The 15,558-nt window shown below is 36.0% G+C and overlaps 1 protein-coding gene across 1 annotated transcript in view; it reads left to right on the top strand.

The window, feature by feature from the left end:
- Window positions 1–15,558, top strand: part of LOC145687377 (cytosolic carboxypeptidase 6) — a 2,130,613-nt gene that overhangs the window by 1,276,218 nt on the left and 838,837 nt on the right. The gene's annotated exons all lie outside the window — the stretch shown is intronic.

Here is a 15,558-nt window from a genome sequence, read left to right as displayed (position 1 = left end):
AAAGATAACCCCCAGAAATTCCACAAACACGATGTCGTTCACGACAAAATAACTTGTCCTTTGAATCGAACCACATAACTCTGACACCACAAGAAAATGTTCTTCCACTGTCATGTCGTCTCACCCCCTCCGGCAATATTTATACTACTTTCCAAATTAAAAATATAAACAATCTACCGGTAATGTGTTTTATAACAATTATCAGTGCTACTAAATAATTAAGTAAAATTTTATATTTGGTTAGTTTCTAATGCGGATTTATATTATGTACTTTGCATTTAGATGAACATTTGTTTTATCACAATTTCCAGTACATTCTTAGATTTTAAGCCTTTATTGAAAATTTTAGGAAAGAAAAAAAAAGACTTAAAAAATAAGTTATAAATGTCTTACATTTTCTTCACTTTTACGACTAAAATGTAACAGAAATATCTCTAACTTTTGCATTAAGTAATTCGAAAGAATAGAGGCTAGATTAATTGAAGCGTTAGTTACACATCTGCTGATAAAGGGAGAGCAAAAATCGTGCTCCAAGGCTTTCATTTAAAAAGTTGAGAAAAAAACTTTTTTTTTTCAGTTTCCAGATGGTAGAGGAAGAGACAAATGGTTCCAGTTAAACGAAGCTTATTCCCATGCCAAAGGAGAGCAGGCCGTCTTCTTTTAAAATTCCACGACCATCTCCGCAATGACTCAGATTTGTCATCAGACACTTCTCAAAGTTCTCGGGAATATCGCCCTCTGGCCATCAGCTGGTGCAATCATAACTACCGGCTCGTCGTTTCCGACAATCTCTCATCTCTCAACTAGCAGTATGCGAGTTATCTTTCATAATATACTGCTACGTTCTTCGTTAAGGGATGTCTATGGTATATATTCTTTCTGGTTAACTTTAATATTACATTCAAGGGGAGGTTGGTGTCTTCATTATTTTTGTTACTCTCTCGTGGTTACAACCGCCACTTTCCTTCGCGAGATGCAAGAATTTTGATATCCGTAGTTATGAAAACTCGTCTTTTTCTTCGTTATACAGACAGGAAAACGTATATCGTTTACGTATACCAATTTAAAGTAATCCTCAATGATATGCGACTACCATTATGTTTTCCTCAATTTAGAAGCTTTTATGCATAAGAGTGCACGTCTTTCGAAAAGCATTGCTTTTCTGATACGTGATTTTCTTTCTACACTACTAGCTCTGTGTTCTTAGATGAAGATTATTTAACTTGCACGTATATCATTTAATGCAGAAAAGGAGAGGAAGGTAGTGAGTATAAACATATGAAGAGTCCAGAAGAAGAAAAGGGGATTTCCATTTTTACTAATTTTTCAGGAAACGATTTTTAAAGTTCAAAACATTTTATTTCCTAAACTAACCATGGAAAATGCTTGAAGTTTGGTTTACAAGTTTGTTGTTATATTGGAAACTAGCTTCCAAAATCAAATGTTCAACGTGTATTAATTTATGTAAAAAGAATACGATAAGAAAAAAAGCATGAGGTTGGTGTGTACTGCGGAGAAAGGGATCTATTGCAGGCAAAACAATGGAAAAAAGAGGCGATTGTTTTTTGTTTAATTATAAACAATATTATTAAAATAGATTGTTTTCTTCCTTTGTCGTTTTTATTCTCCTTTACCCCGCTAATTACTTGTTTGGTAGTTCCATATATAGTCCAGGAAATTTGTACCCTCAACCTGGACAAAATTTCAATAGAGTTTTTTTTAACAGTTTCTGATTCAGAAATCATTATTGAATAACATATTCAAAATCCGACAATATCGGACCACGGGAACACCCCGAAAAACTGTTTTCAAAATGGCGGACCATGGTTAAAAACCCTCGCGGTCATCTTACATTTTTTTCTGTATCTCGGGATTCTCTCTTCTCATTTTGAAGATTTTTGTTTTAAATAAAATGTCGTTTTAAATACTATATTTTTGTTATGAATATTGGTATCGTATCGCATCTCGTACAGTTTCTTACGAAAGAAGACTTTTAGTTTCAAAAATCATAATTTCTTGTATATACTCCTGATATAAATATCTGTATCTTGGGTCTCTGCAATCGGATTTACATGAAACATTTTTTGAAGAAAAGCTATATATAAATGCTAATCTTTTTAATAATAACACTTTTCTTCTATCTTACGCCGTTCCGTGAAAAAAAATCTTACAATCAACCTTTACAACCGAAAGTAAATTTGAATCAACTTTCATTTACTTATTTATTAAATCATTTAATAAGACCGATAAATTAACGATGTTATTGACTCTTCACTGTTTTCTACAATGTGTGAGAATGTTAACAATGTATTTTTTCATTCAGAAAATATATAACTCGTTCGTGCTTATCCTTTGTATATGCAAAATGTAAAATTTTTAAACTTTACTCACCTTTTGTTTATACTCAATAATGTTTTAAATAAAACTACATGTATCAATACTACACTTGAGCAACTATGTTTCAGGTAATAGTGATTAACAGGGTTCACATATCAACTTTTCAAATAAGATAAAACTACTTCAAAATATGTATGTTTGCGTTAAAAGATTCAAGTTTGTAAATACAAACACTTTAATGTGAATCATCTTCATCACTGTAATATTCAGTATCAGCAAGAGTTTGAATATTATCACAACCTATGACTTGGTGGTCTCTACAAGCAGCTGAACATGACAATCCTTTCCGCTTGCATCCACATCGAAAAGTTGCACATTTAGTGATACAAGAACAGCGTATCATGTTAAGTAGATGCTCTGGAGCTGGTAGCATATCACGAAGTATGGCATAGTAGGAATTATTCTTTACATACGAACCTCACTCTTCAGTCTTCATTTCCTCTTCTGTAGATTTCCAGATTATTATTTGAAAGTATGTACGAAAGCTATGATACTTTGTAAACGAATCAGTAGATGGTAAAGTTCAGGTGTAACAAATGAAGTAGCTGCAATTACATTCTCAAGTATCATTCGTAGTACATTTTTGTATTCCAATGACCTGCAGTCATATAACAGAAGCATTTATTTTCTTCCAGGAGCCTCAATTTGAGACTGTTGACAGGAGTCAGAACAAAATACATTTGCAACTAAACGGAGGACACTTGCTATTCTTTAGCATCTTGTTAAATGCTGTGGACTTATCAATTGAAAACATTCGGGATGTGTCACAGTCTGTGAAAGCATGCACAAGTATCAGAAACTTCCATATATCATGGCCCAATAATGATTTAATGAGTAGAATATCATACAAAGTATTAGAGTATGATCCCCGTCTTATCTCACTGAGGTAGTATAACTTGAAATCTGTATTATTTGCGCGATACAGAAGTAGAATAAGCAAGTCAGTATATTCCGCAATGACTTTTGTACTTGCTTTTCCAGATGATGAGAGTGCAGCACGAGCTACAATGAAACATGTCTATGTTGGCCACCATCGGTTCCAATGAAAAGTAGAAAACTTACAGAAAAAAGTGTGACTGGTGTAATTTTAAAATAGGATTTCTAGTATTACTTTGTAAAATTTTGTAAAATAGTAAAATTTTTATTAGCAATCGTACGACAGCTACTTTTAAACAAAATTTATTAAACAGTGACAAATATTTACTGTAGATACCTTTCAAAAATAGCTAATCAGTTATTAATAACAAATATATTCATGGTGGTTCATTTTAGACGTATTTCTTTTATACTTTTTTTTTTGGCACGTATGTACATTCTAACTTTGTAGTTAACTGCCTGTTGTTATTGAGCAACAGGTTCTTCCCTCGGACGAAAAGATGTTTTCAGAAAATCTTAAGGAAATTCACATCTGAAAACCTCTACTACCTTTCCTTTCGACAAGCCGTCAGGTGCCAATATATTACAATTGAGATGGTTGGTTAGCTTTAACCTTGAGAATTTTCTGGAATTACTAAATCTCCCCACTGATGAAAGGAGCTGATATAGCTAGTGCTTTTACCAAAACAGATAGGTTAAACAAATACGTTCAACCATTCCTGAATTCCTGTAATGCTTTTTCTTATTCACATCTTCCTTTACCACCCTTGTATTAGGGTAATGTTCTTGCTATTGACCTCCAAGAACAAATCGTAGAAATCCATGCTTCTTTGTCTCCTTCGTACGGTGGTAAGAAAGAGTTAAGAAAAATAACAAAACTGTATTTCTGTGGCCAAGATACACAGGTAAATTATAATTATCACCATAGGGGGAACATTGCTTTAACGTGGCCAACTTCCAAGATAGGCAGGTGGCCAACTTACACAGTAATAAGTAATGAATGTTTTATGGGAAGATGCAGGACCAAGATGAACCAGGCTAAGATGAGCAGGTGGCCAAGTTAGAGAGGTGGCCAAGTTGACACGTTTTACTGTATATCTACATCAGCCTCCCCAATTGCATTGTACACAGTACATTCACGATCCTGTAACTTTAGTTATTAGGTAAATCATTGCCTGTTTGTTCTTTGCATTACATAAGAGTTGTTCTTTCTTGCCAAAAAACTTCATGTGAGGATTGATATTAATATCCCTACTGGTCTTGGTGAGCCATATCCTTGATAGATTGAGAATCACTAAAATCATCAGGAACAATTACAGCTTTCCCATATGATTTGAGGGCGAAATCTGCATAAGAAGCTACAATGTTGTCATATGTTTCATTGCTAGGCTCTGAAAGGCGATGTAGGAGAAATCCACTATCCAACACATACTGGTTTGTAAACTGAATGACTTCAGGTTCTTCCACGTGTATCTTTTTTGTGTATTTTAGAATCACATGAGCTAACTGAAAACTTTCAGCTTGCCTTATCACACTGAGAATTAAATAAAGCAGAAAAATAAGAACAAAGTTTATAACACATCACATCTTTAAGATCCATATCCCCACCAGTAGCAAGTCATCGTTCTCTGAAAGAGAAATGCTGTATCTATTTGCATATCATCATTAACTCGACTCACAACTGCAGCATCAGATCCTAGAGTTTCCGCTTTGTTCGATCTTTTCCCAGAATATTTGAATACGTCATTACCCATCATTTTTGAACAATGTGTGTACCAATGGAAAGCAGTTCATCAACATTTACTCCAGGATCATATATTACACCTGTGAGAATGTTGGAAAGGTCTGTGTCAGAATTAAATGGGGATATTGATTCTAGTCGTTCAACAACCTTTTTTCTTTTTAAATATCATTACTGTTCCTAGTTCGTCTGCTTTCCCTCACTTCGTTGTTCTGTTCCCTGTTTTCTAACAAAATTTCAGTGTATTCCTGCGTTTTCCAGTTACAAGTGGAACACACAGGTACAGAAATTAGCCATGTTGCTCTTTGAATCTTTGTATACCCACTTCCTCGTTTCAGACCTCCTCTACTTTTCAGAGAATGCATTAATACTTGCTCCATCACCAGGTCTGAACCTAATTGAGCCCATACCTTATCACTTCTAATCAAAAACTTGCCTTCCAGAATCATTTCGTGAACATTATATTTTCAGATTTCAAACTGAACATTTTCTGCAAGTACAGATATAATGACTAGAGGTAATTGTGATGTCCAGCTGCTACAACTATTAGGAATCTCCATCATAGATTGCAAATGTAAATGATATGAGCCAGTCATATCTGTTGTTATTAAGTTACGTGCAACGTTAATAATTTGTATATACTTTAGCCAAAGTTTACTTTTCTTGAAAAAGATTGAAGATGAGTTTTTTCTCCTCCAAAGCAGTACTGATTTGATATAATGCGCCAGACACTTTCACATCCTCAACATGTTGTTTGCCATTTATGACGTTATCAAGTAAGTTACAAACTTCTTTAACTAGATGATGAGGGAATTCATCTTCATTGCAAGGGAAAACGTCTAAAACTAATAAGGTAGTAAGAACTGCATCTACTATCATATGCCATCGTATTGCTCGAGAAACAGCTTTCCCAGACATCATAAGTTGCACAGTATTTGGTCCATAGATTTCTTGAAGTACTTCAGATAGTCATGAACTATACATCAAAGTGCCAATTGAACCCAAAAGATTGATCAGAGTGTTAAATGTTCCCTTGGCGGTCTCGCTGTTCATGGATAATGTGAGAAGCTTTCCAAAATGAAGGCATATCAAAAATAATGATACAGGGGATATCTTGATTATGTGCTAACTTGTTCAGGACTTCGGAAAAATGTGAACATTTCGAATTACTTATAACTTCGTTCATATTTATTCCAAACATGTTATATCACTGTCACAATACTAGATACTGAGGTACTTTGGATATGCGTTACTCTATTAGTCTCACTTGTGTTATTACTATTGTAGATGCATCCAAACTTTGTTTCCGAGAACATGTGATACTGTGGTTTCTGTAGTTTGTATTACTGCACAATAAGTACGGAATTGTGAGTTGTCGTTTAATGTACATATGTGAAATATGTAAATCCGGCATAGTGCTATTTGAAAAAAAAATGTTGAGGTGACGCGAGTTTGAGTTTAGCACCTCTTTCAGCAACGAGGCTATATGCAATGTAGACCTACTGATTAACGTGAAATCAAAACCTCATGAGCTCCCGCCGGGAAAATGAAATGAAATCTTTGAGTTTTTACGTCCCACGGCTATGCCGGTTAGGCTAAAGGAGACGGTGATAATGAGAGATGAGTGAAATGGTGGAATGAAGAAAGTGGGAGGAAACGGGAGAACCCCGAGAAAACCCACGAGCACGGTGTTTGTCCACCACAAAGTTCACTTGGCGGGGGCTGGGATCGAACCCGGGACCCCAAGCACCAGAGGTGAACGCTCTACCACTGAGCCACCGCGCCCCCCAGCTCCCGCCGGGAATCGAACTCGAGTATAATTTTATGTTGAGTTGCAAACACTGCTCATCTGCAGAATATGTTGGAAGATATATCAAACTGTGTTCCCTGTCGAAATTAGCATGATATGAAATTAATACATTTTTATTTATTTATTTAAAATTTACAAGAGCGTATTAAGATTAATTGGCCCATTTATGTACGTTTTTGTGACGATACCTCATATTGTATACTGTAAATGCATTAAAAACTTAAGGTCGCTTGAAGCATCATTTAATATTACTCAGTTGAACTTTTTTTCTCGAGTTACTTGGTCTAATATATAACCTTTTCAGAGAGCGGGACTCAAAGAAACTTTCTATTAGAAAATTAATACTCAACCTCATATACACTAGCAATCTAGCTTAGAATTTGAAGCAAATTAAACAGTGGTCGTCAGTAACTTGTTTTGCGATGATTACATTGAACGCAGGGCTTAGGACAACGAACAAAGCACCATAATGCATATTCATCTTGTCAAATTTATATATTGCTAAACGTGATATAATGATATCGTGAAATAATGATATCAGCAATTTTGTAGGTGCTAGAACAGTCTTCCTTATAGTAATTCGACCGCATGGAAGTCACACACATCAGCCAGAATTATTTATCTCATTTTATGTATCGCGATTTTGTATTCATGCACATACTTTTCAATTTAATTGAAATATCTGGAGATAGAAACAAAAAAATCCTGAATCGGCAACGATCAGATGGCGACTACAGTGCCGATTTGTTGTTGTTAGTGTGTTAGGACAAACTCCGTACAACGTACGGAACAGTAGAATGACAGTGTGCAGTAAATTCAGGAGACAGTGTAGAGCAAGATTGGTAACTTGTCTGATTTCCGAAGAGGGTAAGTGGTTGGAGCTGTATTATGTGGTCTGAGTGACAAATGTATTAGGTGTCGCCAGAGAAAGTCCACAAGACCCAGAGCAAAACAACATCGGCCAAGAAGAATGGTGATCGCAATAATATTCTGAGTGGCAAGTACCTCCAAGCATTGAAAAGGATTGTAACTCAGAATCGTCGTGTAACTGTTGTGCAAGTACTCAAATAGCACCAATCTTGGCCTAACATTTTTCGAAAAGAAAGAAACAAATGAAATGAAATCTGTGAGTTTTACGTCCCACGGTTATGCCGGTTAGGCTAAAGGAGACGGTGATTATGAGAAATGAATGAAATAGTGGAATGAAGAAAGTGGGAGGAAACGGGAGAACCCCGAGAAAACCCACGCACACGGTGTTCGTCCACCACAAAGTTCACTTGGCGGGAGTAGGGTTTGAACCCACGACCCCATGCACCAGAGGTGAACGCTCTACCACTGAGCCACCGCGGCCCCTCGAAAAGAAAGAGTACCCCGAAGTTGAATCCAGATCTGTGCTACTTAGGTGACGAGAAACGCAAGTGGTATCTCGCACTGTCTGTCATGACAATCACAGTCCGCCGCGAATTCCACGATATGAACATAGAGGATCAGGTTACAAGTGCAAATATTCTTATAAGAGGCGATAACACTTTAGTACGATGCTAATGGTGCTGTAAATATGGACCATGGACCACTGGTGGTAAGAAAAGTGTGATATTGTCGGGTAAATAGTCACTCATCTTATTTCAAACCAGAAAGTATGCTTATGTGTGATGGATGCCGAAAAGTTTGTGGGTGTTCAATATTACAAGTCACTGCCTGTACGTATATAGTATTTAACCTTGTTATTCAGCATCCGGAAAAGTGGTAAGTAATTGATAAGTAGTACAACCAATGTTCTCCAAAAGACAATATAGTTTTCATAAGAAGTGAAATGTTAGGGATGAAATGTAAGACAAATCATCAGGCTACACAACAAGTATAGTTTTATCAAGAAAGTTTAGAAATGTGAGTAGAGTTAGGAAGCTTTATTAGGGTCCAAACTCAGAGGACCTCCCGCATGGGTGCACCCCTGCGCATCACCCTATTTAAAGAATCAGTGTTGTTATGTTGGTCTTATGAGCTTTATTCAGTCAATAGGGTGTTCTTATGTGTAACAGACTTCATATTCTTCATGCATGTTTCTAAACCAGGTAGAGTATTGTGCAATGTGTGTAATTTGACTTTGAACAGTAAACGTGGCGATGCAATACATTAACTTAAACATAGTAAAAATGAGAATGTTGCATTAACTACCGAATCTCAATCCGGTGATAAAGCTGGTAGTTTATCGTATCACTATCTCATCCCAATTGTACACTTCCAATTTATATGTGCGATGAAAGCAATGACATTTATGCAGCTCTACAAAATTACGCTGTGCCTCAGCGTTTTGATGATACTTTGTATAAGGACTATCTGAAGTATCCGTTTTTCGTTGGGGAAGAATAGATATATTGGAATTATTTTAAGCCATCCCCCTCTTTGAATACGAATTTTAATTGAAGTGTAATAATAACAATTCTTGATATCAACTCCATCTCACCCTTCATGCCAATGTGACAGAACTTGGTTCTAAACAGTATCAAGAGTGTTACTAATCAGGGTCTTGTTGTATGGAAGTAGGCCTGTAGCGAATACCTTAAAACAGGGGGACAAGATCATTTCTGGGGAGGGGGGCTGTGAGTTCAGTTTACATTCATGCATAGTTACTAACAAACAACTGAAAGTCTCAAGAAAGTTAAGATGGTCGCAGTAGTGACACATCCTAGTTACAGCCATAAGTGGAGGTGAATACTCTAAGCATTTACGCACAAGTAGCCAACAAGTTTCTTTGATATACACTGTTAGATTTGGAGGAGGAAGTCACTAATATTTTGGACATAAGTATTTCTGCACGAGACGAATATATGTCTGAATTTTCTGCATGAAGGCAAATTCTAACCTTATTACCCTATTGTAACTAGCTGAGGGCGGTAAGCGAGTTAGGTAGGGGCAGGGAGACCATTTACCTCAGGGATTCAAAAATGGATTTGTCAAACTAGTAATTACAAGCTAGAGGAATAGGTTGAGAATTAGGACTAGAGATACTACGTATGCAAAACTATCTAATTATTTATTCGTTGCGCAGACAGTCTTTATTACACGCCAATTAATATTCCTCTGATATAAAACACTCTGACTTCCTCTGGTTTTTATAACGTCAAGGAACCAGAATATTCACAGGGTGTTTTATATGCATATACAATTGCAAAACAGCTACTCTGAATTTGTGTCTCATTTTATCTGCATATACTCACAAGGGAAGTGAGTGAAGTGGTATGCGGAGATCTGCTTGTGCTATATATCGTTGGAGAGATCATACCAAGTACATCTCACAGTGATATACATCGCTTGAATTATGCCTATAGAAGGCGTGACGACCGTTAGAAGATCCGAACAAGGCGCGCTCCGAAAGACCACAAAACATGGACAAAGTAGGAAGCTATGACATAATTGTTCTGAGACGTGAATTGTTCTGAAAGGTAGCTGAATACAAAAGTGACATCACATGTTTACAAATCAGAATGGCAGACTCAACATGGCCTACACAAGTTACAAAAAATGCAAGCTATGGATCTAAAATTGTATATATAGAGATATTCGACGTCGATATGTATGAATCGGTTACCAAAAGTGTAAAATGCAAAATGGCGAATCCAAGATCTCGGACAAAATGTAAAATAATGCTATGTAACTGAAACATTGCAATGGCTGTGCAAACGGGCACATTTTGGAGTGAAAATTTGGGTTGTGTTTTGACAACTGTCTTTCTGGCATTACATTATGCCGTTTACTCTTGCAGCCCCTAAGTATGCACTGCTATGAGTAACATGCGTGCAAGACGATGAGGGAAAGGGTGTAGAACGACTAACAAATAATTGTAGAGGCCAAAGGAACAGGTGTCACAGGCTTTTACGACAAAATACATAAGAACATGCAATACAGAATTTTTTTCTGCTTGTAGATATGGCATATGGAATCCGCCATTTTGGTTTGTAAACTTTTGATGTGAAATTCGTATTCAGCTACCTTTTAAACACACATATCTATCTATATATATAACTCTATGGCCTATGGAACCCGGAGGTTCAATGCCGCGTTCACAAAAGCTCTCCACTGATTTCTATCCTTAGCTAACTGCATCCAGTTTCTACCCTGTATTCCAATCTCTGCGAGATCCATCTTAATATTGTCCTCCCATCTTCGCCGAGGTATTCCTAATGGTCGTTTTCCGATTGGTCTTCCTAATGGTCGTTTTCCGATTGGTCTTCTAGTCAAGACTTTGAAAGCGTCTCTACTTTCTTCCATTCTAGCTACATGACCCGCCCATCTAACAAGTAAACCTTACGTTTGGGTGAATCGAGTTGCTGACTGAGACACATATGAGAAAGTAGTACTAAATGTGGTCAGTATTTCAGTGAAGTTTTAGGTGCGAAGCTCCAGGGGTTTAGGAGATACAGCTACCAGAACATCACATGGAAGTACAGAATACTCTTCATACAGTTGGAGGTAAAAGCTCTGTAAGACCTCTTGTAACGACAAAAGGTGAATAACAAATATATGGGTACATATTAGGACTAGGAGGAAGTCATATAGTAAGGGTATACCTGACGGCGACCATCTTGAAATCCGCCATTTTGAATTAAGGTTAAGTTTTTAAAATAGGAATAGGGTTATGTGATACATTATTTAAGGCGCAAATTTAATCAGAAAAACAATGGTGACGTTAATTTTGATTTACGCGCAATTGGTAAAAAGTTACAGGGAAATTAAATATTGTTGCTGCATATGTATTAGTCCTTTACCACACCTTGTAAATTTTGTGTTAATGATAATAATTAAATAAAAAGCAGATGGATAAATATTAGTCTATGGTAAGAGTTGCCTTGATGGCGGCCATGTTCAAATCCGCCATTTTGAATCAGACAAAAGTTTTAAACAAAACGCATAACAATGACACTCTTTTAATAGCAAATTTTACCATAAATCCAACGGTATAACCATTTTTGCTTTATCATTAACCAGCATTTGTTATCGCATAAACAAGTTGCTAATTTAAGGAAAAATGACCAAAGTGGAATTGAGACATAATTGAACTTGGGTCTTTCTTCCAGAAAAGTCCTCAATTAGTACAATCAATATGTAGTTCAGAAAAGAGCGCATGACTTGCACAAATGCTCTGCTCACAGTGAGCACACCTGACAAAGGCAATCGAGTTACACTTGACACATTTGTCGTTAACAATTCCGTCAAAGCAGTAGTCGTAAGGAGCGATCCATTTAATTTTGTGCTGGTTAATGATAAAGCAAAAATAGTTATATCGTTGGAGTTATGGTAAAATTTGCTATTAATAAGGTGTCACTGTTATGCGTTTTGTTTAAAACTTTTGTCTGATTCAAAATGGCGGATTTGAACATGGCCGCCATCAAGGCAACTCTTACCATAGACTAATATTTATCCATCTGCTTTTTATTTAATTATTATCATTAACACAAAATTTACAAGGTGCGGTAAAGGACTAATACATATGCAGCAACAATATTTAATTTCCCTGTAACTTTTTACCAATTGCGCGTAAATCAAAATTAACGTCACCATTGTTTTTCTGATTAAATTTGCGCCTTAAATAATGTATCACATAACCCTATTCCTATTTTAAAAACTTAACCTTAATTCAAAATGGCGGATTTCAAGATGGCCGCCGTCAGGTATACCCTTACTATATGACTTCCTCCTAGTCCTAATATGTACCCATATATTTGTTATTCATCTTTTGTCGTTACAAGGGGTCTTACAGAGCTTTTACCTCCAACTGTATGAAGACTATTCTGTACTTCCATGTGATGTTCTGGTAGCTGTATCTCCCAAACCCCTGGAGCTTCGCACCTAAAACTTCACTGAAATACTGACCACATTTAGTACTACTTTCTCATATGTGTCTCAGTCAGCAACTCGATTCACCCAAACGTAAGGTTTACTTGTAAGCCTCCTAGACTTGACGACCCTAACAATGTTGGGTAAACCATATAAATTATGTACTTCTTCGTTATGAAGTTTCCGCCATTCCCCATTCCCGTTCCTCTTGGGTCCGAATATTCGTCTCAGGATCTTGTTCTCAAATACTTTCAGTCTGTGTTCTTCCCTCAAAGTAAGTGACCATGTTTCGCAACCATACAGAACAACAGGCATGATTATCGTTTTGTATATTTTAAGATTCAAATATATATATCACGCCTCAAAACAATCACATCATAGCTTTCTATTTTGTCCACGTTTTCTGGTGTTTCGGAGCGTACCTTGTTCACTCGCCAAGTCCCCTACAAACATCATTCAAGAGAGATATTTCACGTGTGAGGTATACTCGGTGTAACCTCTCCAACAATGCATAACACACGCAGTTCCCCACTTACCATTTCACTCACTTCCTTTGTCAATACGAAAATAAATGAATTAAAATTCAATCAATTAATCACGAATTTTCACCCGGTTCCGCATACGTGCTCATAATTAAAGGTGATGAATGTATGCTATTTGTTAATGCTTCTACTTTAGTTGCGAAAATGAATATATAATATAATTTACATAAATAGTATGTAGGTTGAAATATGTTGCAGTGGTACAGCGTTCACTTTGGTACCTGACGTAACTAAATTTGTCCCCAGTCACGAGGGTTTATAGTCAATAACAGCGTATCCGTAGTTTTCATCGGGTTTCCAACGTTTCTTCCACACAATTTACCAATGATTTCAAAATCATTTACTTTCATTGATTATTCGCCTTCTTTAGCCGACAATAAAACAATGAAACACACAACTAGAATTCTGCTGCAATTTATTCCGAAAAGGTGCGTGTGTGTGTAAGATAAGAAAATCACCTTGTATATGTTAATTACCACTGTTGTGTTTTAAACATTTTCTTGGAGTAATCAATTTGCGTCAAAATTCGAAGATAGAAAAGAAGGTATAAACGTTTAATGAATTTATCATACGAAATTCAAAACTTAATGTTATATACAGAATAACAGATGCAATTTTCCTCGTGACCTTCAGAACGATCTTCATTGGCAACGAACAAGAGAAAATGAATTGAATCAACGGATCTCCATCTGAGGCGGTCGTTTAAAATTCAAGAAAGGTAGAGACTGTAAAGTAAGGATCCTGGTGTCATCTTCGAAGCCCATTTTACGGCGTTTCTTCCATCAATCCAAGCTCTTAGAAATAGTAGCTTGAAATGCAAAATTCTTGTAGACGAGACCTCAGCGCTGAAAAGTGATAGAGAGGGAGATTTCTCCACTGAGCAAAAGCTAGCCGAGCTTCAGGGATCAAAAGTCATGCTAATATAGATTTGCCAAGTGCTGCTCCATCCTACAAATGCATCATCGCATTTCTCTTTTTTTTTTCTCTCTCTCTCTCCTTTTAATAAAACCTCTAGAAAGTGTTAGAGTTCTCCGTGAAAAAAAAACATTTTTTTTCTTGTTCGCCTTTACAAGCAAAAGTCAACTTTGTCCACGAAAAACTCGCTAAAATAAAGCCTGACTCTCGACTTCTAGACGTCGGGAATGAGTTTAGTTTATACCGCACATTGTGGGAAAGCACGAAGCGTGACCCCTTCTGACCTTGTTTCGTGATGGAAAGCCGGATCTTCTTTGGCCCAATGTGGTCAAGCAATCTATCTAAGCAAAGGGTTTAGTCCAACAGCAAAGTTCGTTTCTGTTTTGTTTTTGTTGTTGTTGGTGTTCAGTTCACAACCATAAGATTCAGTCAGGCATTCTTCTTCTCTCTACAATGTGTTTGCAGAAATCTTCAGCAAATATATATCTTACCATAGTAACTAATTGCATCGAAGTTCACTTTTTATTACTTGCTTTTAAATTTTAGATGTTAAATATTTATATTGAGGGTGACGGTGCTGTAAAATTTTATTTTAGTAGCAATAATAATAATAATAATAATAATAATAATAATAATAATAATAATAATAATAATAATAATAATAATAATAATAATAATAGAAATAATAATAATAATAATAATAATAATAATAATAATAATAATAATAATAAAGCTCCACAGTGTAGGCTACATTTCCAAGCTATTGGTATCCAATAATATCCAAAAGTAATAGATATCTCAATTCCGGTTTCATTATGGAGAAGATTGAACCTATTCATAAATTATGAATATATGCTAAAAATAGTTTCTACTTCTCTTTTGTTGTTATTTCTCTATGAACAACTAAAGCTGAGATGGAACCTATTTTTTGAGAATAAATTCATATATATTGAAATAGAGAAAGCAGTCTAGCTCTTTTTGGAAAGCCTTCCTCGAATATTGAATTTTTCGTAAGCCAATGCGTGGTGCGTGAATCGGATTCTTGCATTCGCTAATTGTTTGTAGTGGAATTCATTAGTATATGAAGTTATCAAAACTGAAACTTGTAATTATGAAAAGTTACCTACATATACGATGGTTTTAGTACGTCCAAATTCCTACTGAGAATTCAAAATCTAGCAATACTGTTGTATCATGGTTAGAGTGTTCGCTTTGATTGTGCGCGGTTAAAGTCCCGTCGCAACTTTATCGGCTAGAATAGAAACGGAGGCAGTGGTTCAAATACTTCTTTCACTACCTCATATTTAGATCAGGAAGAAAATCGGTCAAAAATGTTGCAAATGTATTTCAGTTTTGATTCTTTCAATACGTTTATTGAGTTTTGTTCTTCTCTTTTCACAATGGATTGTTTATACTAACTACATTTGTGCTAACTGCTTTTC

Source organism: Thermobia domestica, chromosome 6 (assembly GCF_964235325.1).
Source record: "Thermobia domestica chromosome 6, izTheDome1.hap1.1, whole genome shotgun sequence".
In the NCBI taxonomy this organism is placed as follows: domain Eukaryota; kingdom Metazoa; phylum Arthropoda; class Insecta; order Zygentoma; family Lepismatidae; genus Thermobia; species Thermobia domestica.
Note: the sequence above shows the minus strand (reverse complement) of the source record. Positions and strands in the feature narration are given on the sequence as shown.